General features: G+C 46.1%; 1 pseudogene; it reads left to right on the top strand.

The window, feature by feature from the left end:
• LOC135513352 (alpha-actinin-2-like) overlaps positions 1 to 25,181 on the top strand; it is a 104,599-nt pseudogene that overhangs the window by 74,952 nt on the left and 4,466 nt on the right.

Here is a 25,181-nt window from a genome sequence, read left to right on the forward strand (position 1 = left end):
GAGACAGAGGTCCTCTGGTGGGGGCTAGTGGTCCTCTGGTGGGGGCTAGTGGTCCTCTGGTGGGGGCAATCTGGTTCGAATCTGGTTGTAATCTGCAGACCTACATAAACACTCAGATGATCAACACACAAATCACTACACAGAAATTGCCATTACTCACAGTTCTGAATGACCAGGTTTCAAACCAATTGGTCACGATAGTCATCATTTTAACTGATCATTTGTCATTAGTCCCATTTTCCCCTAACTTTGTTTCTCTCAGAGGACGGAGAAGCTGCTGGAGACCATCGACCAGCTGTTCCTGGAGTTCTCTAAGAGGTCAGCTCCCTTTAACAACTGGATGGAAGGAGCCATGGAAGACCTGCAAGACATGTTCATAGTTCACACTGTGGATGAAATCCAGGTAAAGACAGTTCACACTGTGGATGACATCCAGGTAAAGACATGTTCACACTGTGGATGACATCCAGGTAAAGACAGTTCATACTGTGGATGACATCCAGGTAAAGACATGTTTATAGTTCACACTGTGGATGACATCCAGGTAAAGACATGTTTATAGTTCACACTGTGGATGACATCCAGGTAAAAACATGTTTATAGTTCACACTGTGGATGACATCCAGGTAAAGACATGTTTATAGTTCACACTGTGGATGACATCCAGGTAAAGACAGTTCACACTGTGGATGACATCCAGGTAAAGACATGTTTATAGTTCACACTGTGGATGACATCCAGGTAAAGACAGTACATACTGTGGATGACATCCAGGTAAAGACATGTTTATAGTTCACACTGTGGATGACATCCAGGTAAAAACATGTTTATAGTTCACACTGTGGATGACATCCAGGTAAAAACATGTTTATAGTTCACACTGTGGATGACATCCAGGTAAAGACAGTTCACACTGTGGATGATATCCAGGTAAAGACATGTTTATAGTTCACACTGTGGATGACATCCAGGTAAAGACATGTTTATAGTTCACACTGTGGATGACATCCAGGTAAAAACATGTTTATAGTTCACACTGTGGATGACATCCAGGTAAAGACATGTTTATAGTTCACACTGTGGATGACATCCAGGTAAAGACAGTTCACACTGTGGATGACATCCAGGTAAAGACATGTTTATAGTTCACACTGTGGATGACATCCAGGTAAAGACAGTTCATACTGTGGATGACATCCAGGTAAAGACATGTTTATAGTTCACACTGTGGATGACATCCAGGTAAAAACATGTTTATAGTTCACACTGTGGATGACATCCAGGTAAAAACACGTTTATAGTTCACACTGTGGATGACATCCAGGTAAAGACAGTTCACACTGTGGATGATATCCAGGTAAAGACATGTTTATAGTTCACACTGTGGATGACATCCAGGTAAAGACATGTTTATAGTTCACACTGTGGATGACATCCAGGTAAAAACATGTTTATAGTTCACACTGTGGATGACATCCAGGTAAAGACAGTTCACACTGTGGATGACATCCAGGTAAAGACATGTTTATAGTTCACACTGTGGATGACATCCAGGTAAAGACATGTTTATAGTTCACACTGTGGATGACATCCAGGTAAAGACATGTTCATAGTTCACACTGTCGATGACATCCAGGTAAAGACATGTTTATAGTTCACACTGTGGATGACATCCAGGTAAAGACATGTTCATAGTTCACACTGTGGATGACATCCAGGTAAAGACATGTTTATAGTTCACACTGTGGATGACATCCAGGTAAAGACATGTTTATAGTTCACACTGTGGATGACATCCAGGTAAAGACAGTTCACACTGTGGATGACATCCAGGTAAAGACATGTTTATAGTTTACACTGTGGATGACATCCAGGTAAAGACATGTTTATAGTTTACACTGTGGATGACAATGACATCCAGGTAAAGACAGTTCACACTGTGGATGACATCCAGGTAAAGACATGTTTATAGTTTACACTGTGGATGACATCCAGGTAAAGACAGTTCACACTGTGGATGACATCCAGGTAAAGACATGTTTATAGTTCACACTGTGTTACATGATGCTGTGTTCCTTCCATTGTCTCCTATCAGATAGTAACATGATGCTGTGTCCCTTCCATTGTCTCCTATCAGATAGTAACATGATGCTGTGTTCCAGTCCCTTCCATTGCCTCCTATCAGATTGTAACATGATGCTGTGTTCCTTCCATTGTCTCCTATCAGATAGTAACATGATGCTGTGTCCCTTCCATTGTCTCCTATCAGATAGTAACATGATGCTGTGTCCCTTCCATTGTCTCCTATCAGATAGTAACATGATGCTGTGTTCCAGTCCCTTCCATTGTCTCCTATCAGATAGTAACATGATGCTCTGTTCCAGTCCCTTCCATTGTCTCCTATCAGATAGTAACATGATGCTGTGTCCCTTCCATTGTCTCCTATCAGATAGTAACATGATGCTCTGTTCCAGTCCCTTCCATTGTCTCCTATCAGATAGTAACATGATGCTGTGTCCCTTCCATTGTCTCCTATCAGGTAGTAACATGATGCTGTGTTCCTTCCATTGTCTCCTATCAGATAGTAACATGATGCTGTGTCCCTTCCATTGTCTCCTATCAGATAGTAACATGATGCTGTGTTCCTTCCATTGTCTCCTATCAGATAGTAACATGATGCTGTGTTCCAGTCCCTTCCATTGTCTCCTATCAGATAGTAACATGATGCTGTGTTCCTTCCATTGTCTCCTATCAGATAGTAACATGATGCTGTGTTCCTTCCATTGTCTCCTATCAGATAGTAACATGATGCTGTGTTCCAGTCCCTTCCATTGTCTCCTATCAGGTAGTAACATGATGATGTGTTCCTTCCATTGTCTCCTATCAGATAGTAACATGATGCTGTGTTCCTTCCATTGTCTCCTATCAGATAGTAACATGATGCTGTGTTCCAGTTCCTTCCATTGTCTCCTATCAGATAGTAACATGATGCTGTGTTCCAGTCCCTTCCATTGTCTCCTATCAGATAGTAACATGATGCTGTGTTCCAGTCCCTTCCATTGTCTCCTATCAGATAGTAACATGATGCTGTGTTCCAGTCCCTTCCATTGTCTCCTATCAGATAGTAACATGATGCTGTGTTCCAGTCCCTTCCATTGTCTCCTATCAGGTAGTAACATGATGATGTGTTCCTTCCATTGTCTCCTATCAGATAGTAACATGATGCTGTGTCCCTTCCATTGTCTCCTATCAGATAGTAACATGATGCTGTGTTCCAGTCCCTTCCATTGTCTCCTATCAGATAGTAACATGATGCTGTGTTCCAGTCCCTTCCATTGTCTCGTATCAGATTGTAACCTGATGCTGTGTTCCTTCCATTGTCTCCTATCAGATAGTAACATGATGCTGTGTTACAGTTCCTTCCATTGTCTCCTATCAGATAGTAGCACGATGCTGTGTTCCTTCCATTGTCTCCTATCAGATTGTAACATGATGCTGTGTTCCAGTCCCTTCCATTGTCTCCTATCAGATAGTAACACGATGCTGTGTTCCTTCCATTGTCTCCTATCAGATAGTAACATGATGCTGTGTTCCTTCCATTGTCTCCTATCAGATAGCAACATGATGCTGTGTTCCAGTCCCTTCCATTGTCTCCTATCAGATAGTAACATGATGCTGTGTTCCAGTCCCTTCCATTGTCTCCTATCAGATTGTAACATGATGCTGTGTTCCAGTCCCTTCTATTGTCTCCTATCAGATAGTAACATGATGCTGTGTTCCAGTCCCTTCCATTGTCTCCTATCAGATAGTAACATGATGCTGTGTTCCAGTCCCTTCCATTGTCTCCTATCAGATAGTAACATGATGCAGTGTTCCAGTCCCTTCCATTGTCTCCTATCAGATAGTAACATGATGCTGTGTCCCTTCCATTGTCTCCTATCAGATAGTAACATGATGCTGTGTTCCTTCCATTGTCTCCTATCAGATAGTAACATGATGCTGTGTTCCTTCCATTGTCTCCTATCAGATAGTAACATGATGCTGTGTACCTTCAATTGTCTCCTATCAGATAATAACATGATGCTGTGTTCCAGTCCCTTCCATTGTCTCCTATCAGATAGTAACATGATGCTGTGTTCCTTCCATTGTCTCCTATCAGATAGTAACATGATGCTGTGTTCCTTCCATTGTCTCCTATCAGATAGTAACATGATGCTGTGTCCCTTCCATTGTCTCCTATCAGATAGTAACATGATGCTGTGTTCCTTCCATTGTCTCCTATCAGATAGTAACATGATGCTGTGTCCCTTCCATTGTCTCCTATCAGATAGTAACATGATGCTGTGTTCCTTCCATTGTCTCCTATCAGATAGTAACATGATGCTGTGTTCCTTCCATTGTCTCCTATCAGATAGTAACATGATGCTGTGTTCCAGTCCCTTCCATTGTCTCCTATCAGATAGTAACATGATGCTGTGTTCCTTCCATTGTCTCCTATCAGATAGTAACATGATGCTGTGTTCCAGTCCCTTCCATTGTCTCCTATCAGATAGTAACATGATGCTGTGTTCCTTCCATTGTCTCCTATCAGATAGTAACATGATGCTGTGTTGATTCCCGACTGTCTGGGCTGTATTTGTTTGACACCATGTCATGTCAGAACGCCGGACGACAACGCCGGTTCCTCTGTAACTCGGTCTGCTCTCCACCTCGCTCTGCAGAGCCTGATCTCAGCCCATGACCAGTTCAAGGCCACCCTTCCGGAGGCTGACTGTGAGAGACAGGCCATCCTGAACATCTACACGGAGGTGCAGAAGATAGCCCAGAGCTACGGCATCTCCCCCAACCTCACCAACCCCTACAGTGACGTCACACCGGCGGAGATAGGACTCAAATGGGACAAGGTAGCTACTAGCGTCTCTAGGGACACTGTCTGCGTCCCAAATGGGACCCGATTCCTTATAATATAATATATTATAGCGCACAAATTTTTAACTAGAGCCATTTGGGATGCAGACAATGTCTGTTGTTTGTGTGTGTGTTGTACTGTGAATGTTTGTGTTAAAGCTCTTCAATCTCGATCCTGGAGAACCTCATGGTATGCAGCATGCTTTCATTACAGCCCAGTGCTAACACACCTGATTCACTAATCAACGGCTTGGTGATTCGCTGATGAGTTAAATCAGGGGGTTTTGTGCTTGGCTTTAACGAAAAAGCCCCAGGGACCAGTGGGATTGAACAACCCTGTGTTAACTATAGACAGATTCCCAGACACAGATGAAGTCCTAGACTAAAAAAAGCAGTCAAATGAAGAAACCGTCCCATTGTGTTAACCAGGGACTGTACCCTTTCTGTCCCGTTGATCAGGTGAAGAAGCTGGTTCCCCAGAGAAACAGTACTCTCCAGGAGGAACTAGCCAGACAGCACGCCAACGAACGTCTCAGACGGCAGTTTGCTGCCCAGGCCAACATCATCGGACCGTGGATCCAGACCAGGATGGAGGTGAGACAGACCTGTCCTGACCTCGGTCACCTGACGCCATGTCATGTACAACAGGCGCCACCTTAATCGGAGAGGACGGGCTCATTGTAGAATCAGTTCTGTTATACTCACAGGCATTATTTTAACAGTTTTAGAAACTTTACAGTGTTTTCTATCCAAATCAACCAATCATATGCATATCCTAGCTTCTGGGCCTGAGTAGCAGGCAGTTTACTTTGGTCTTTTCATTCAGACGCCAAAATACTGCCCCCTTAAGAAGTTTTAAAGCGGCTAGAACTACATGAATGGAATCGAACACCTGGTTTCTACTCCGTTCAGTCCACTACAAACGTTATTATGAGCTGTCCTCCCCTCACCTGCCTCCTGTGCTGTACACCTGTAGGGATCTGTACCTTCTAGGGTTGGGAGGATCAATTCCATTTCAATTCAGTCCATTCAGGAAGTAAATATTGGAATTTGGAATTTTAGTTGACTTCCTGAATGGACGTACTGGTAATGGAATTGATCCCCAACCGAACCCTGGCACCTAGGACCCAAGCTGCATACTGAAAACCCACCAACCATCCAACTAAGCAACCATCCTGTCTTTAACAGATGCTAAACACTGGCCTGCAGCTCAGTGGATGTTCTGAACACGAACACAAATTCTACGTTACAAAATGGCTCCCTATCCCCGTATATAGTGTCACTACTTTTGACCAGAGGTCTACGGACCCTAGACAAAAGTAGTGCACTATGTAGGGAATAGGGTGCCACGCGTCCGATAGTGACAGCGACGGTCTTCTCCTCCTCTCTCCCACCAGGAGATCGGGCGTAGTTCCGTCGACATCGGAGGTTCTCTGGAGGACCAGATGAGTCAGCTGAAGCAGTTTGAACAGGTCATCATCAACTACAAGTCCAACATCGACAAGCTAGAGGGAGACCATCAACACATCCAAGAGTCCCTGGTGTTCGACAACAAACACACCAACTACACCATGGAGGTACGTAGCTTATTGTGGGACTGGAACGATTCAGAGATCATTCTCACAAATAACATGTTGGGATCTGTTTTATGATCATGAAACCTTACTACTCTTGGCCTAATGGTTAAGCTGTTGTTTATCCACGTGGTAGACCCTGTGCTTGGCCTTCGGCCTTGTGCCCGGTGGACCGGGGTTCAGATTCCACCCTGTGACTTGGCCTTCAGCCTTCTGCCCGGTATAACAGGGTTCACATCCCACCCTGTGACTTGGCCTTCGGCCTTGTGCCCGGTAGTACAGGGTTCAGATCCCACCCTGTAACTTGGCCTTCAGCCTTCTGCCCGGTAGTACAGGGTTCAGATCCCACCCTGTAACTTGGCCTTCGGCCTTGTGCCCGGTAGTACAGGGTTCAGATCCCACCCTGTGACTTGGCCTTCGGCCTTGTGCCCAGTAGACCGGGGTTCAGATCCCACCCTGTGACTTGGCCTTCGGCCTTGTGCCCGGTAGTACAGGGTTCAGATCCCACCCTGTGACTTGGCCTTCGGCCTTGTGCCCAGTAGACTGGGGTTCAGATCCCACCCTGTGACTTGTGCCCGGTAGAACAGGGTTCAGATCCCACCCTGTGACTTGGCCTTCTTCCTCCTCTCCCTCCCTCTCTCTTTCTCTGTCTCTCTCTCTCCCACTCCCTCTCTCCCACTCACTCTCTCTCTCTGCAGCATATCCGTGTGGGTTGGGAGCAGCTGTTGACAACCATCGCTAGAACCATCAATGAGATCGAGACCCAGATTCTGACGCGCGACGCTAAAGGCATCAGCCAGCAACAGATGAATGAGTTCCGCCAGTCTTTCACTCACTTTGACAGGGTACTGTGTTTTTCCAGTGTCCCTGACCCTAACTCACTTTGACAGGGTACTGTGTCCCTCCTCTGTGTCCCTCGGTGTCTTTCACTCACTTTGACAGGGTACTGTGTCCCCCTCTGTCCCTCTGTGTCTTTCACTCACTTTGACAGGGCACTGTGTCCCTCTCTGTCCCTCTGTGTCTTTCACTCACTTTGACAGGGTACTGTGTCCCTCTGTGTCTTTCACTCACTTTGACAGGGTACTGTGTCCCTCTCTGTCCCTCTGTGTCTTTCACTCACTTTGACAGGGTACTGTGTCCCTCTGTGTCCCCCCTCTGTGTCTCTGACCCTAACCCACTTTGACAGGGTACTGTGTCCCTCTGTGTCCCTGAACGTAACCCACTTCGACAGGGTTGTGTACCCCTCTGTGTCCCTGACCCTAACCCACTTTGACAGGGTACTGTGTCCCTCTGTGTCCCTCCGTGTCTTTCCAGTGTCCCTGACCCTAACCCACTTCGACAGGGTACTGTGTCCCTCCGTGTCCCTCCTCTGTGTCCCTCTGTGTCTTTCCAGGGTCCCTGACCCGAAACCCTCTTCGACAGGGTTGTGTACCCCTCTGTGTCCCTGACCCCAACCCACTTCGACAGGGTTGTGTCCCTCTGTGTCCCTCTGTGTCCCCCCTCCGTGTCTTTCCAGTGTCCCTGACTTTAACCCACTTCGACAGGGTTGTGTACCCCTCTGTGTCCCTCCTCTGTGTCCCTCTGTGTCCCCCCTCCGTGTCTTTCCAGTGTCCCTGACTTTAACCCACTTCGACAGGGTTGTGTACCCCTCTGTGTCCCTGACCCCAACCCACTTCGACAGGGTTGTGTACCCCTCTGTGTCCCTCTGTGTCCCCCTCCGTGTCTTTCCAGTGTCCCTGACCCTAACCCACTTCGACAGGGTACTGTGTCCCTCCGTGTACCTCCTCTGTGTCCCTCTGTGTCTTTCCAGGGTCCCTGACCCTAACCCACTTCGACAGGGTACTGTGTCCCTCCGTGTCCCTGACCCCAACCCACTTCGACAGGGTACTGTGTCCCTCCGTGTCCCTCTTCTGTGTCCCCCCTCCGTGTCTTTCCAGTGTCCCTGACTTTAACCCACTTCGACAGGGTTGTGTACCCCTCTGTGTCCCTCCGTGTCTCTGTCCTTCTCCTGTGTGGTAATGACAGTTATAATGTTTCTAAGTCCAGGAAGGTGACTTATCTAACTCAAGGCCTTGACCGCTTGTGATTTGGAACTCACTTTAGTATTTTGTCGAATGTTTGTAATATTATTGGATGTCACAGATCAAAACAACAATCCATCCTAATGACATTCAACTAACGTGCTCACTGTTACTGACACCATGGATCCTGTGTGTGTATGTGTGGCTGTGTGGCTGCCTGCAGGACAGGTCTGGCAGACTGCCCTGTGAGGAGTTCAGAGCTTGCCTTATCAGTCTGGGTGAGACATAACAACCAATCAATGTGCACCTGTTACTAAATCCTCCTGGCATGGCATGATCTAGGATCATGGTCACCCCTATCCACGTACTTTAATATAAGAGTCACAACTGATCCTAGATCACCACTCGTACTGAGACTATGACCCTGATCCTAGATCACCACTCCTACTGAGACTATGACCTGATCCTAGATCACCACTCCTACTGAGACTATGACCTGATCCTAGATCAGCACTCCTACTGAGACTATGACCTGATCCTAGATCACCACTCCTACTGAGACTCTGTATGACCTGATCCTAGATCACCACTCCTACTGAGACTATGACCTGATCCTAGATCACCACTCCTACTGAGACTATGACCTGATCCTAGATCACCACTCCTACTGAGACTATGACCTGATCCTAGATCACCACTCCTACTGAGACTATGACCTGATCCTAGATCACCACTCCTACTGAGACTATGACCTGATCCTAGATCACCACTCCTACTGAGACTATGTCCTGATCCTAGATCACCACTCCTACTGAGACTCTTTATGTCCTGATCCTAGATCACCACTCCTACTGAGACTCTGTATGACCTGATCCTAGATCACCACTCCTACTGAGACGGTCCATGAATACAGGCCCAGATGTGTATATATTATATTGTGTGTGCTGTATCCAGTTGTTTGTGCTGAAGGTATCATTGAATGCAATATCTCTCTCTGTTAGAGAAACAATGACATGTTTATCAAATCTCATCAAAGACACTAAATTATTTATATTTTCTCTCTCTCTGTTCTTTGTCTTGTGCTTCTTGTCACTGTCCGTACGTCCGTCTGTCTCCCATACATCTCCTCTCCTTTTCATATCCCCTCCCTCCCTCCCTCCCTCCCTCCCTCCCTCCCCATACCTCTCTTCCTCTCCTTGTCATTTCCACACTCCTCCTATCCCTCCTCCTCCTCCACCACCTCTCTACTCCTCCCTCCTCCACCACCCCTCTACTCCTCCCTCCTCCTCCACCACCTCTCTACTCCTCCCTCCTCCTATTCCTCTCCCTCCTCCTCCTCCTTTCCTTCCTCCACCTCTCTACTTCTCTCCCCTCCTCCTCTCCCTCCTCTCCCTCCTCCACCACTCTACTCCACTCCCCTCCTCCTTCTCATCCTCCTCTCCCCTCCTCCTCCACCTCTCTACTCCTCTCCCCTCCTCCTCTCCCTACGCCTCCTCTTCCTCCCTCCTCCTCCTCCTCTCCACCCTGCAGAAGAAGAAAGGAGGCATGGAGGCAGATGACTTCAGAGCCTGTCTGATCTCCATGGGCTATGATCTGGTAAATACATAGAATGAGCTGTCGTAGGACTGTCATAAGACTGTCATAAGACTGTCATGAGACTGTCATGAGACTGTCATAAGACTGTCATGAGACTGTCATGAGACTGTCATGAGACTGTCATTAGACTGTCATATGACTGTCATCAGACTGTCATAGGACTGTCGTAAGACTGTCATAGAACTGTCATAAGACTGTCATAGGACTGTCATAAGACTGTCATAGGACTGTCATAGGACTGTCATGGGACTGTCATAGGACTGTCATAAGAATGTCATAGGACTGTCATAAGACTGTCATAGGACTGTCATAGGACTGTCATAAGACTGTCATAAGAATGCCATAAGACTGTCATAGGACTGTCATAGGACTGTAATAAGACTGTAATAAGACTGTCATAGGACTGTCATAAGACTGTCATAAGACTGTCATAAGAATGCCATAAGACTGTCATAGGACTGTAATAAGACTGTCATTAGACTGTCATATGACTGTCATCAGACTGTCATAGGACTGTCGTAAGACTGTCATAGAACTGTCATAAGACTGTCATAGGACTGTCACAAGACTGTCATAAGACTGTCATAAGACTGTCATAGGCCTGTCATAAGACTGTCATAGGACTGTCATCAGACTGTCATAGGACTGTCATAAGACTGTCATAAGACTGTCATAGAACTGTCATAAGACTGTCATAGGACTGTCATAAGACTGTCATAGGACTGTCATAGGACTCTCATAGGACTGTCACAAGACTGTCATAAGACTGTCATAGGACTGTCATAAGACTGTCATAGGACTGTCATAGGACTGTCATAAGACTGTCATAAGACTGTCATAAGACTGTCATAGGACTGTCATAGGACTGTCATAAGACTGTCATAAGACTGTCATAAGACTGTCATAGGACTGTCATAAGACTGTCATAGGACTGTCGTAGGACTGTCATAAGACTGTCATAAGACTGTCATAGGACTGTCATAAGACTGTCATAGGACTGTCATAGGACTGTCATAAGACTGTCATAAGACTGTCATAAGAATGCCATAAGACTGTCATAGGACTGTAATAAGACTGTAATAGGACTGTCATAGGACTGTCATAAGACTGTCATAAGACTGTCATAAGAATGCCATAAGACTGTCATAGGACTGTCATAAGACTGTCATAAGACTGTCATAAGAATGCCATAAGACTGTAATAGGACTGTCATAGGACTGTCATAAAAAGAAGTGACTACATTTTCATCAGAATGATCAATATTATGTGTCAATGTATTTAAACCTATTGATCCTGATCCAAAATGGCCTCCAGATACGCTGAGCATTGGTGTCAACGGTATTTCTATTCCAGGGTAGCAGCACACATAGCTGGTATGGCCAGCTGGTAGTGTCACTCAGTAGCTGGAGTGACTCAAATGGCTCTCTGCTCACTATATATTGCACTACTGTTGACCAGGGCTCACAGGGCTCTGTTCACTATATAGTGCACTACTGTTGACCAGGGCTCATAGGGCTCTGTTCACTATATAGTGCACTACTGTTGACCAGGGCTCATAGGGCTCTGTTCACCATATAGTGCACTACTGTTGACCAGGGTTCACAGGGCTCTGTTCACTATATAGTGCACTACTGTTGACCAGGGCTTATAGTGCTCACAGGGCTCTGTTCACCATATAGTGCACTACTGTTGACCAGGGCTCATAGGGCTCTGTTCACTATATAGTGCACTACTGTTGACCAGGGCTTATAGTGCTCACAGGGCTCTGTTCACCATATAGTGCACTACTGTTGACCAGGGTTCACAGGGCTCTGTTCACTATATAGTGCACTACTGTTGACCAGGGCTTATAGTGCTCACAGGGCTCTGTTCACTATATAGTGCACTACTGTTGACCAGGGCTCATAGGGCTCTGTTCACTATATAGTGCACTACTGTTGACCAGGGCTCATAGGGCTCTGTTCACCATATAGTGCACTACTGTTGACCAGGGTTCACAGGGCTCTGTTCACTATATAGTGCACTACTGTTGACCAGTGCTCATAGGGTTCACAGGGCTCTGTTCACTATATAGTGCACTACTGTTGACCAGGGCTCACAGGGCTCTGTTCACTATATAGTGCACTACTGTTGACCAGGGCTCATAGGGTTCACAGGGCTCTGGTCACTATATAGTGCACTACTGTTGACCATGGCTCATAGGGTTGTGGTCACTATATAGTGCACTACTGTTGACCAGGGCTCATAGGGTTGTGGTCACTATATAGTGCACTACTGTTGACCAGGGCTCATAGGGTTGTGGTCACTATATAGTGCACTACTGTTGACCAGTGCTCATTTTTTTATTATTTTTATTTTACCTTTATTTAACCAGGCAAGTCAGTTAAAAACAAATTCTTATTTTCAATGACGGCCTGGGAACAGTGGGTTAACTGCCTGTTCAAGGGCAGAACGACAGATTTGTACCTTGTCAGCTCGGGGGTTTGAACTTCCTTCCGGTTACTAGTCCAACACTCTAACCACTAGGCTACCCTGCCGCCCCAGGGGTTAGGGTTCACAGGGCTCTGTTCACTATATAGAACACTACTGTTGACCAGGGCTCTGTTCACTATATAGTGCACCACTGTTGACCTGGGCTATGTTCACTATATAGTACACTACTGTTGACCAGGGCTCTGTTCACTATATAGTGCACCACTGTTGACCTGGGCTATGTTCACTATATAGTACACTACTGTTGACCAGGGCTCTGTTCGCTATATAGTGCACTACTGTTGACCAGGGCTCATAGGGTTCACAGGGCTCTGTTCACTATATAGTGCACTACTGTTGACCAGGGCTCTGTTCACTATATAGTGCACTACTGTTGACCAGGGCTCATAGGGCTCTGTTCACTATATAGTGCACTACTGTTGACCAGGGCTCATAGGGCTCTGTTCACTATATAGTGCACTACTGTTGACCAGGGCTCACAGGTCTCTGTTCACCATATAGTGCACTACTGTTGACCAGGGCTCATAGGGTTCACAGGGCTCTGTTCACTATATAGTGCACTACTGTTGACCAGGGCTATGTTCACTATATAGTGCACTACTGTTGACCAGGGCTCATAGGGTTCACAGGGCTCTGTTCACTATATAGTGCACTACTGTTGACCAGCGCTCATAGGGCTATGTTCACTATATAGTGCACTACTGTTGACCAGGGCTCATAGGGTTCACAGGGCTCTGGTCACTATATAGTGCACTACTGTTGACCAGGGCTCATAGGGTTCTGGTCACTATATAGTGCACTACTGTTGACCAGTGCTCATTTTTTTATTTTTTTTATTTTACCTTTATTTAACCAGGCAAGTCAGTTAAAAACAAATTCTTATTTTCAATGACGGCCTGGGAACAGTGGGTTAACTGCCTGTTCAAGGGCAGAACGACAGATTTGTACCTTGTCAGCTCGGGGGTTTGAGCTCGCAACCCTTCCGGTTACTAGTCCAACACTCTAACCACTAGGCTACCCTGCCGCCCCAGGGGTTAGGGTTCACAGGGCTCTGTTCACTATATAGAACACTACTGTTGACCAGGGCTCTGTTCACTATATAGTGCACCACTGTTGACCTGGGCTATGTTCACTATATAGTACACTACTGCTGACCAGGGCTCTGTTCGCTATATAGTACACTACTGTTGACCAGGGCTCTGTTCACTATATAGTGCACCACTGTTGACCTGGGCTATGTTCACTATATAGTACACTACTGTTGACCAGGGCTATGTTCACTATATAGTACACTACTGTTGACCAGGGCTCTGTTCGCTATATAGTACACTACTGTTGACCAGGGCTATGTTCACTATATAGTGCACTACTGTTGACCAGGGCTCATAGGGTTCACAGGGCTCTGTTCACTATATAGTGCACTACTGTTGACCAGGGCTCACAGGTCTCTGTTCACCATATAGTGCACTACTGTTGACCAGGGCTCATAGGGTTCACAGGGCTCTGTTCACTATATAGTGCACTACTGTTGACCAGGGCTCATAGGGCTCTGTTCACTATATAGTGCACTACTGTTGACCAGGGCTTATAGTGCTCACAGGGCTCTGTTCACTATATAGTGCACTACTGTTGACCAGGGCTCATAGGGCTCTGTTCACTATATAGTGCACTACTGTTGACCAGGGCTTATAGTGCACTATATTGGGAATAGGTAGTGCACTATATAGGGAATAGGTAGTGCACTATATAGAGAATAGGTAGTGCACTATATAGGGTATAGGTAGTGCACTATATAGGGAATAGATTGTGCACTATATAGGGAATAGGTAGTGCACTATATAGGGAATAGGTAGTGCACTATATAGGGAATAGGTAGTGCACTATATAGGGAATAGGTAGTGCACTATATAGGGAATAGGTAGTGCACTATATAGGGAATAGGTAGTGCACTATATAGGGAATAGGTAGTGCACTATATAGGGAATAGGTAGTGCACTATATAGGGAATAGGTAGTGCACTATATAGGGAATAGGTAGTGCACTATATAGGGAATAGGTAGTGCACTATATAGGGAATAGGTAGTGCACTATATAGGGAATAGGTAGTGCACTATATAGGGAATAGGTAGTGCACTATATAGGGAATAGGTAGTGCTCTATATAGGGAATAGGTAGTGCGCTATATAGGGAATACGTAGTGCGCTATGAAGGGAATAGGTAGTGCGCTATGAAGGGAATAGGAGGTGCGCTATATAGGGAATAGGTAGTGCGCTATATAGGGAATAGGTAGTGCGCTATATAGGGAATAGGTAGTGCACTATATAGGGAATAGATAGTGCACTATATAGGGAATAGGTAGTGCACTATATAGGGAATAGGTAGTGCACTATGAAGGGAATGGGTAGTGCACTATGAAGGGAATAGGTAGTGCACTATATAGGGAATAGGTAGTGCACTATATAGGGTATAGGTAGTGCACTATATAGGGTATAGGTAGTGCACTATATAGGGAATAGGTAGTGTACTATATAGGGAATAGGTAGTGCACTATGAAGGGAATAGGTAGTGCACTATATAGGGAATAGGTAGTGCACTATATAGGGAATAGGTAGTGCACTATATAGGGAATAGGTAGTGCACTATATAGGGAATAGGTAGTGCGCTATATAGGGAATAGGTAGTGCACTATATAGGGAATAGGTAGTGCACTATATAGGGAATAGGTAGTGCGCTATATAGGGAATAGGTAGTGCACTATATAGGGAATAGGTAGTGCACTATATAGGGAATAGGTAGTGCACTATATAGGGAATAGGTAGTGCACTATATAGGGAATAGGTAGTGCACTATATAGGGAATAGGTAGTGCACTATATAGGGAATAGGCTGCCATGTGGGATGAAGCGTTGTCAACGAGGACAGAGAGAGAGAACAGCTGGCTGGAGTTTAACATGTCTAGGTCTGCGAGACAGACAGACGGTCATTAATGGTAGAGTCACCCCCAGTCATTAATGGTAGAGTCACCCCCAGTCATTAATGGTAGAGTCAGCCCCAGTCATTAATGGTCGAGTCACCCCCAGTCATTAATGGTAGAGTCAGCCCCAGTCATTAATGGTAGAGTCACCCCCAGTCATTAATGTTAGAGTCACCCCCAGTCATTAATGGTAGAGTCAGCCCCAGTCATTAATGGTAGAGTCACCCCCAGTCATTAATGGTAGAGTCAGCCCCAGTCATTAATGGTAGAGTCAGCCCCAGTCATTAATGGTAGAGTCAGCCCCAGTCATTAATGGTAGAGTCAGCCCCAGTCATTAATGGTAGAGTCAGCCCCAGTCATTAATGGTAGAGTCAGCCCCAGTCATTAATGGTAGAGTCAGCCCCAGTCATTAATGGTAGAGTCAGCCCCAGTCATTAATGGTAGAGTCAACCCCAGTCATTAATGGTAGAGTCAGCCCCAGTCATTAATGGTAGAGTCAGCCCCAGTCATTAATGGTAGAGTCAGCCCCAGTCATTAATGGTAGAGTCACCCCCAGTCATTAATGGTAGAGTCAGCCCCAGTCATTAATGGTAGAGTCACCCCCAGTCATTAATGGTAGAGTCACCCCCAGTCATTAATGGTAGAGTCACCCCCAGTCATTAATGATAGAGTCAGCCCCAGTCATTAATGGTAGAGTCACCCCCAGTCATTAATGGCAGAGTCAGCCCCAGTCATTAATGGTAGAGTCACCCCCAGTCATTAATGGTAGAGTCACCCCCAGTCATTAATGGTAGAGTCACCCCAGTCATTAATGGTAGAGTCAGCCCCAGTCATTAATGGTAGAGTCAGCCCCAGTCATTAATGGTAGAGTCAGCCCCAGTCATTAATGGTAGAGTCAGCCCCAGTCATTAATGGTAGAGTCAGCCCCAGTCATTAATGGTAGAGTCACCCCAGTCATTAATGGTAGAGTCACCCCCAGTCATTAATGGTAGAGTCACCCCCAGTCATTAATGATAGAGTCAGCCCCAGTCATTAATGGTAGAGTCAGCCCCAGTCATTAATGGTAGAGTCACCCCCAGTCATTAATGGTAGAGTCAGCCCCAGTCATTAATGGTAGAGTCAGCCCCAGTCATTAAAGGTAGAGTCACCCCCAGTCATTAATGGTAGAGTCACCCCCAGTCATTAATGGTAGAGTCAGCCCCAGTCATTAATGGTAGAGTCAGCCCCAGTCATTAATGGTAGAGTCAGCCCCAGTCATTAATGGTAGAGTCAGCCCCAGTCATTAAAGGTAGAGTCACCCCCAGTCATTAATGGTAGAGTCACCCCCAGTCATTAATGGTAGAGTCAGCCCCAGTCATTAATGGTAGAGTCACCCCCAGTCATTAATGGTAGAGTCAGCCCCAGTCATTAATGGTAGAGTCACCCCAGTCATTAATGGTAGAGTCAGCCCCAGTCATTAATGGTAGAGTCACCCCCAGTCATTAATGGTAGAGTCAGCCCCAGTCATTAATGGTAGAGTCAGCCCCAGTCATTAATGGTAGAGTCACCCCCAGTCATTAATGGTAGAGTCAGCCCCAGTCATTAATGGTAGAGTCAGCCCCAGTCATTAATGGTAGAGTCAGCCCCAGTCATTAATGGTAGAGTCACCCCCAGTCATTAAGTCACCCCCATTAATGGTAGAGTCAGCCCCCAGTCATTAATGGTAGAGTCACCCCCAGTCATTAATGGTAGAGTCAGCCCCCAGTCATTAATGGTAGAGTCACCCCAGTCATTAATGGTAGAGTCAGCCCCAGTCATTAATGGTAGAGTCAGCCCCAGTCATTAATGGTAGAGTCAGCCCCAGTCATTAATGGTAGAGTCAACCCCAGTCATTAATGGTAGAGTCACCCCCAGTCATTAATGGTAGAGTCAGCCCCAGTCATTAATGGTAGAGTCAGCCCCAGTCATTAATGGTAGAGTCACACCCAGTCATTAATGGTAGAGTCAGCCCCAGTCATTAATGGTAGAGTCAGCCCCAGTCATTAATGGTAGAGTCAGCCCCCAGTCATTAATGGTAGAGTCACCCCCAGTCATTAATGGTAGAGTCACCCCCAGTCATTAATGGTAGAGTCAGCCCCAGTCATTAATGGTAGAGTCAGCCCCAATCATTAATGGTAGAGTCAGCCCCAGTCATTAATGGTAGAGTCAGCCCCAGTCATTAATGGTAGAGTCAGCCCCCAGTCATTAATGGTAGAGTCAGCCCCAGTCATTAATGGTAGAGTCAGCCCAAGTCATTAATGGTAGAGTCAGCCCAAGTCATTAATGGTAGAGTCACCCCCAGTCATTAATGGTAGAGTCACCCCCAGTCATTAATGGTAGAGTCACCCCCAGTCATTAATGTTAGAGTCACCCCCAGTCATTAATGGTAGAGTCAGCCCCAATCATTAATGGTCGAGTCACCCCCAGTCATTAATGGTAGAGTCACCCCGTCATTAATGGTAGAGTCACCCCCAGTCATTAATGGTAGAGTCAGCCCCAGTCATTAATGGTAGAGTCACCCCCAGTCATTAATGGTAGAGTCAGCCCCAGTCATTAATGGTAGAGTCAGCCCCAGTCATTAATGGTAGAGTCACCCCCAGTCATTAATGGTAGAGTCACCCCCAGTCATTGATTTTAGAGTCACCCCCAGTCATTAATGGTAGAGTCACCCCCAGTCATTAATGTTAGAGTCACCCCCAGTCATTAATGGTAGAGTCAGCCCCAATCATTAATGGTAGAGTCAGCCCCAGTCATTAATGGTAGAGTCAGCCCCAGTCATTAATGGTAGAGTCACCCCCAGTCATTAATGGTAGAGTCAGCCCCCAGTCATTAATGGTAGAGTCACCCCCAGTCATTAATGGTAGAGTCAGCCCCCAGTCATTAATGGTAGAGTCACCCCCAGTCATTAATGGTAGAGTCAGCCCCAGTCATTAATGGTAGAGTCAGCCCCAGTCATTAATGGTAGAGTCAGCCCCAGTCATTAATGGTAGAGTCACACCCAGTCATTAATGGTAGAGTCACCCCCAGTCATTAATGGTAGAGTCAGCCCCAGTCATTCATGGTAGAGTCAGCCCCAGTCATTAATGGTAGAGTCACCCCCAGTCATTAATGGTAGAGTCAGCCCCAGTCATTCATGGTAGAGTCAGCCCCAGTCATTAATGGTAGAGTCAGCCCCAGTCATTAATGGTAGAGTCACCCCCAGTCATTAATGGTAGAGTCACCCCCAGTCATTAATGGTAGAGTCAGCCCCAGTCATTCATGGTAGAGTCAGCCCCAGTCATTAATGGTAGAGTCACCCCCAGTCATTAATGGTAGAGTCAGCCCCAGTCATTAATGGTAGAGTCACCCCCAGTCATTAATGGTAGAGTCAGCCCCAGTCATTAATGGTAGAGTCAGCCCCAGTCATTAATGGTAGAGTCAGCACCCAGTCATTAATGGTAGAGTCAGCCCCAGTCATTAATGGTAGAGTCACCCCCAGTCATTAATGGTAGAGTCACCCCCAGTCATTGATTTTAGAGTCACCCCCAGTCATTAATGGTAGAGTCACCCCCAGTCATTAATGGTAGAGTCAGCCCCAGTCATTAATGGTAGAGTCAGCCCCAGTCATTAATGGTAGAGTCACCCCCAGTCATTAATGATAGAGTCAGCCCCAGTCATTAATGGTAGAGTCAGCCCCAGTCATTAATGGTAGAGTCAGCCCCAGTCATTAATGGTAGAGTCAGCCCCAGTCATTAATGGTAGAGTCAGCCCCCAGTCATTAATGGTAGAGTCACCCCCAGTCATTAATGGTAGAGTCAGCCCCAGTCATTAATGGTAGAGTCACCCCCAGTCATTAATGGCAGAGTCAGCCCCAGTCATTAATGGTAGAGTCAGCCCCAGTCATTAATGGTAGAGTCACCCCCAGTCATTAATGGTAGAGTCAGCCCCAGTCATTAATGGTCGAGTCACCCCCAGTCATTAATGGTCGAGTCACCCCCAGTCATTAATGGTAGAGTCACCCCCAGTCATTAATGGTAGAGTCACCCCCAGTCATTAATGGTAGAGTCAGCCCCAGTCATTAATGGTAGAGTCAACCCCAGTCATTAATGGTAGAGTCACCCCCAGTCATTAATGGTAGAGTCACCCCCAGTCATTAATGGTAGAGTCAGCCCCAGTCATTAATGGTAGAGTCAGCCCCAGTCATTAATGGTAGAGTCAGCCCCAGTCATTAATGGTAGAGTCAGCCCCAGTCATTAATGGTAGAGTCAGCCCCAGTCATTAATGGTAGAGTCACCCCCAGTCGTTAATGGTAGAGTCAGCCCCAGTCATTAATGGTAGAGTCAGCCCCAGTCATTAATGGTAGAGTCACACCTCAGATAACAGGCTGGTCTCTCTCTGCAGTGTACAGATAACAGACTGGTCTCTTTCTGCAGTGTACAGATAACAGACTGGTCTCTCTCTGCAGTGTACAGATAACAGGCTGGTCTCTCTCTGTAGTGTACAGATAACAGACTGGTCTCTCTCTGCAGTGTACAGATAACAGGCTGGTCTCTCGCTGTAGTGTACAGATAACAGACTGGTCTCTTTCTGCAGTGTACAGATAACAGACTGGTCTCTCTCTGCAGTGTACAGTTAACAGACTGGTCTCTCTCTGTAGTGTACAGAGAACAGACTGATCTCTCTCTGCAGTGTGCAGAGAACAGACTGGTCTCTCTCTGCAGTGTACAGATAACAGACTGGTCTCTCTCTGTAGTGTACAGATAACAGGCTGGTCTTTCTCTGTAGTGTTCAGATAACAGACTGGTCTCTCTCTGCAGTGTACAGATAACAGACTGGTCTCTCTCTGCAGTGTGCAGATAACAGGCTGGTCTCTCTCTGTAGTGTTCAGACAACAGACTGGTCTCTCTCTGTAGTGTACAGATAACAGACTGGTCTCTCTCTGTCGTGTGCAGATAACCGACTGGTCTCTCTCTGCAGTGTACAGATAACAGACTGGTCTCTCTCTGCAGTGTACAGATAACTGGCTGGTCTCTCTCTGTAGTGTACAGAGAACAGACTGATCTCTCTCTGCAGTGTGCAGAGAACAGACTGGTCTCTCTCTGCAGTGTACAGATAACAGACTGGTCTCTCTCTGCAGTGTACAGATAACAGGCTGGTCTCTCTCTGTAGTGTACAGAGAACAGACTGGTCTCTCTCTGCAGTGTACAGATAACAGACTGGTCTCTCTCTGCAGTGTTCAGATAACAGGCTGGTCTCTCTCTGTAGTGTACAGAGAACAGACTGGTCTCTCTCTGTAGTGTACAGACAACAGACTGGTCTCTCTCTGTAGTGTACAGATAACAGACTGGTCTCTCTCTGCAGTGTGCAGAGAACAGACTGGTCTCTCTCTGCAGTGTACAGATAACAGACTGGTCTCTCTCTGCAGTGTACAGATAACAGACTGGTCTCTCTCTGCAGTGTGCAGATAACAGGCTGGTCTCTCTCTGCAGTGTTCAGATAAAAAGCTGGTCTCTCTCTGTAGTGTACAGATAACAGACTGGTCTCTCTCTGCAGTGTACAGATAACAGACTGGTCTCTCTCTGTAGTGTTCAGACAACAGACTGGTCTCTCTCTGCAGTGTTCAGATAACAGACTGGTCTCTCTCTGTAGTGTTCAGATAACAGGTGGCCCAAATGGTACCCTATTACCCATACACTGCCCTAGTTTTGACCAGAACACATAGGGCTCATAGGGTCCATAGGGCCCTGGTCAAAAATAGTGTAAAGTATCAAACATAACCCTTTATCAGCTAGGACATGAGTAATGTATCAAACATAACCCTTTACCAGGTAGGACATGAGTAATGTATCAAACATAACCCTTTACCAGGTAGGACATGAGTAATGTATCAAACATAACCCTTTACCAGGTAGGACATGAGTAATGTATCAAACATAACCCTTTACCAGGTAGGACATGAGTAATGTATCAAACATAACCCTTTACCAGCTAGGACATGAGTAATGTATCAAACATAACCCTTTACCAGGTAGGACATGAGTAATGTATCAAACATAACCCTTTACCAGCTAGGACATGAGTAATGTATCAAACATAACCCTTTACAGCTAGGACATGAGTAATGTATCAAACATAACCCTTTACCAGGTAGGACATGAGTAATGTATCAAACATAACCCTTTACCAGCTAGGACATGAGTAATGTATCAAACATAACCCTTTACCAGCTAGGACATGAGTAATGTATCAAACATAACCCTTTACCAGCTACGACATGAGTAATGTATCAAACATAACCCTTTACCAGGTAGGACATGAGTAATGTATCAAACATAACCCTTTACCATCTAGGACATGAGTAATGTATCAAACATAACCCTTTATCAGGTAGGACATGAGTAATGTATCAAACATAACCCTTTACCAGGTAGGACATGAGTAATGTATCAAACATAACCCTTTACCAGCTAGGACATGAGTAATGTATCAAACATAACCCTTTACCAGCTAGGACATGAGTAATGTATCAAACATAACCCTTTACCAGGTAGGACATGAGTAATGTATCAAACATAACCCTTTACCAGCTAGGACATGAGTAATGTATCAAACATAACCCTTTATCAGCTAGGACATGAGTAATGTATCAAACATAACCCTTTACCAGCTAAGACATGAGTAATGTATCAAACATAACACTTTACCAGGTAGGACATGAGTAATGTATCAAACATAACCCTTTACCAGGTAGGACATGAGTAATGTATCAAACATAACCCTTTACCAGGTAGGACATGAGTAATGTATCAAACATAACCCTTTACCAGCTAGGACATGAGTAATGTATCAAACATAACCCTTTACCAGGTAGGACATGAGTAATGTATCAAACATAACCCTTTACCAGCTAGGACATGAGTAATGTATCAAACATAACCCTTTACCAGGTAGGACATGAGTAATGTATCAAACATAACCCTTTACCAGCTAGGACATGAGTAATGTATCAAACATAACCCTTTATCAGCTAGGACATGAGTAATGTATCAAACATAACCCTTTACCAGCTAAGACATGAGTAATGTATCAAACATAACCCTTTACCGGGTAGGACATGAGTAATGTATCAACATAACCCTTTACCAGGTAGGACATGAGTAATGTATCAAACATAACCCTTTATCAGCTAGGACATGAGTAATGTATCAAACATAACCCTTTACCAGCTAGGACATGAGTAATGTATCAAACATAACCCTTTACCAGCTAGGACATGAGTAATGTATCAAACATAACCATTTACCAGGTAGGACATGAGTAATGTATCAAACATAACCCTTTCCCAGCTAGGACATGAGTAATGTATCAAACATAACCCTTTACCATGTAGGACATGAGTAATGTATCAAACATAACCCTTTACCAGCTAGGACATGAGTAATGTATCAAACATAACCCTTTACCAGCTAGGACATGAGTAGCACAGCCATCTTATCTGTCTGTTATTCTCAACCTGATTGGCTCAATGTTAGCCTGGTTCCAGATCAGTTTGTCATGTCACCTGACAATGACCATATGTATTGGCAAGACAGCGCAAACAGATCTGGGACCTGTCTGAAATCAATGTGTCTGTTGTCATGCTGTAGCCTGGTTCCACTCCGCTCTGTGATTTGTAGGGAGAGTCTGAGTTTGCCCGCATCATGTCTCTGGTGGATCCCAACGGGTCCAACAAGGTGACCTTCCAGTCCTTCGTTGACTTCATGACTAGAGAGACCTCCGACTCGGACACCTCAGAGCAGGTCCTCGCCTCCTTCAAGATCCTGGCTGCTGATAAGGTGGGAAGTGATGGTTCTCTCTGTCTCTGTCTGTCTCTGTCACTGGCTTCCTCTCTGTCTCTGTCTGTCTCTCTCACTGGCTTCATCTCTGTCTCTGTCTGTCTCTCTCACTGGCTTCCTCTATGTCTCTCTCACTGGCTTCCTCTCTGTCTCTCTCTGTCTCTCTCACTGGCTTCCTCTATGTCTCTCTCACTGGCTTCCTCTCTGTCTCTGTCTGTCTCTCTCACTGGCTTCATCTCTGTCTCTGTCTGTCTCTCTCACTGGCTTCCTCTATGTCTCTCTCACTGGCTTCCTCTCTGTCTCTCTCTGTCTCTCTCACTGGCTTCCTCTCTGTCTCTGTCTGTCTCTCTCACTGGCTTCCTCTCTGTCTCTCTCACTGGCTTCATCTCTGTCTCTCTCACTGGCTTCCTCTCTGTCTCTGTCTGTCTCTCTCACTGGCTTCCTCTCTGTCTCTGTCTGTCTCTCTCACTGGCTTCCTCTCTGTGTCTCTCTCACTCGCTTCCTCTCTGTCTCTGTCTGTCTCTCTCACTCGCTTCATCTCTGTCTCTGTCTGTCTCTCTCACTCACTTCCTCTCTGTCTCTGTCTGTCTCTCTCACTGGCTTCATCTCTGTCTCTGTCTGTCTCTCTCACTGGCTTCATCTCTGTCTCTGGTCTGTCTCTCTCACTGGCTTCATCTCTGTCTCTCCCTGTCTCTCTCACTCGCTTCCTCTCTGTCTCTGTCTGTCTCTCTCACTGGCTTCCTCTCTGTCTCTCTCACTCGCTTCATCTCTGTCTCTCTCACTGGCTTCATCTCTGTCTCTGGTCTGTCTCTCTCACTGGCTTCATCTGTGTCTCTCTCACTGGCTTCATCTCTGTCTCTGGTCTGTCTCTGTCACTGGCTTCCTCTCTGTCTCTGTCTGTCTCTCTCACTGGCTTCCTCTCTGTCTCTGTCTGTCTCTCTCACTGGCTTCCTCTCTGTCTCTGTCTGTCTCTCTCACTGGCTTCCTCTCTGTCTCTGTCTGTCTCTCTCACTGGCTTCCTCTCTGTCTCTCTCACTCGCTTCATCTCTGTCTCTCTCACTGGCTTCATCTCTGTCTCTGGTCTGTCTCTCTCACTGGCTTCATCTGTGTCTCTCTCACTGGCTTCATCTCTGTCTCTGGTCTGTCTCTGTCACTGGCTTCCTCTCTGTCTCTGTCTGTCTCTCTCACTGGCTTCCTCTCTGTCTCTGTCTGTCTCTCTCACTGGCTTCATCTCTGTCTCTCTCACTGGCTTCATCTCTGTCTCTCTCACTGGCTTCATCTCTGTCTCTCTCTGTCTCTCTCACTCGCTTCCTCTCTGTCTCTGGTCTGTCTCTCTCACTGGCTTCCTCTCTGTGTCTGTCTGTCTCTCTCACTGGCTTCATCTCTGTCTCTGGTCTGTCTCTCTCACTGGCTTCATCTCTGTCTCTCTCACTGGCTTCCTCTCTGTCTCTGTCTGTCTCTCTCACTGGCTTCCTCTCTGTCTCTGTCTGTCTCTCTCACTCGCTTCCTCTCTGTCTCTGTCTGTCTCTCTCACTGGCTTCATCTCTGTCTCTGTCTGTCTCTCTCACTGGCTTCATCTCTGTCTCTGTCTGTCTCTCTCACTGGCTTCCTCTCTGTCTCTGGTCTGTCTCTCTCACTGGCTTCCTCTCTGTCTCTGTCTGTCTCTCTCACTCGCTTCCTCTCTGTCTCTGTCTGTCTCTCTCACTGGCTTCATCTCTGTCTCTGTCTGTCTCTCTCACTGGCTTCCTCTCTGTCTCTGTCTGTTTCTCTCACTGGCTTCCTCT

The sequence above is a fragment of the Oncorhynchus masou genome, chromosome 24 (assembly GCF_036934945.1).
Source record: "Oncorhynchus masou masou isolate Uvic2021 chromosome 24, UVic_Omas_1.1, whole genome shotgun sequence".
In the NCBI taxonomy this organism is placed as follows: Eukaryota; Metazoa; Chordata; class Actinopteri; order Salmoniformes; family Salmonidae; genus Oncorhynchus; species Oncorhynchus masou.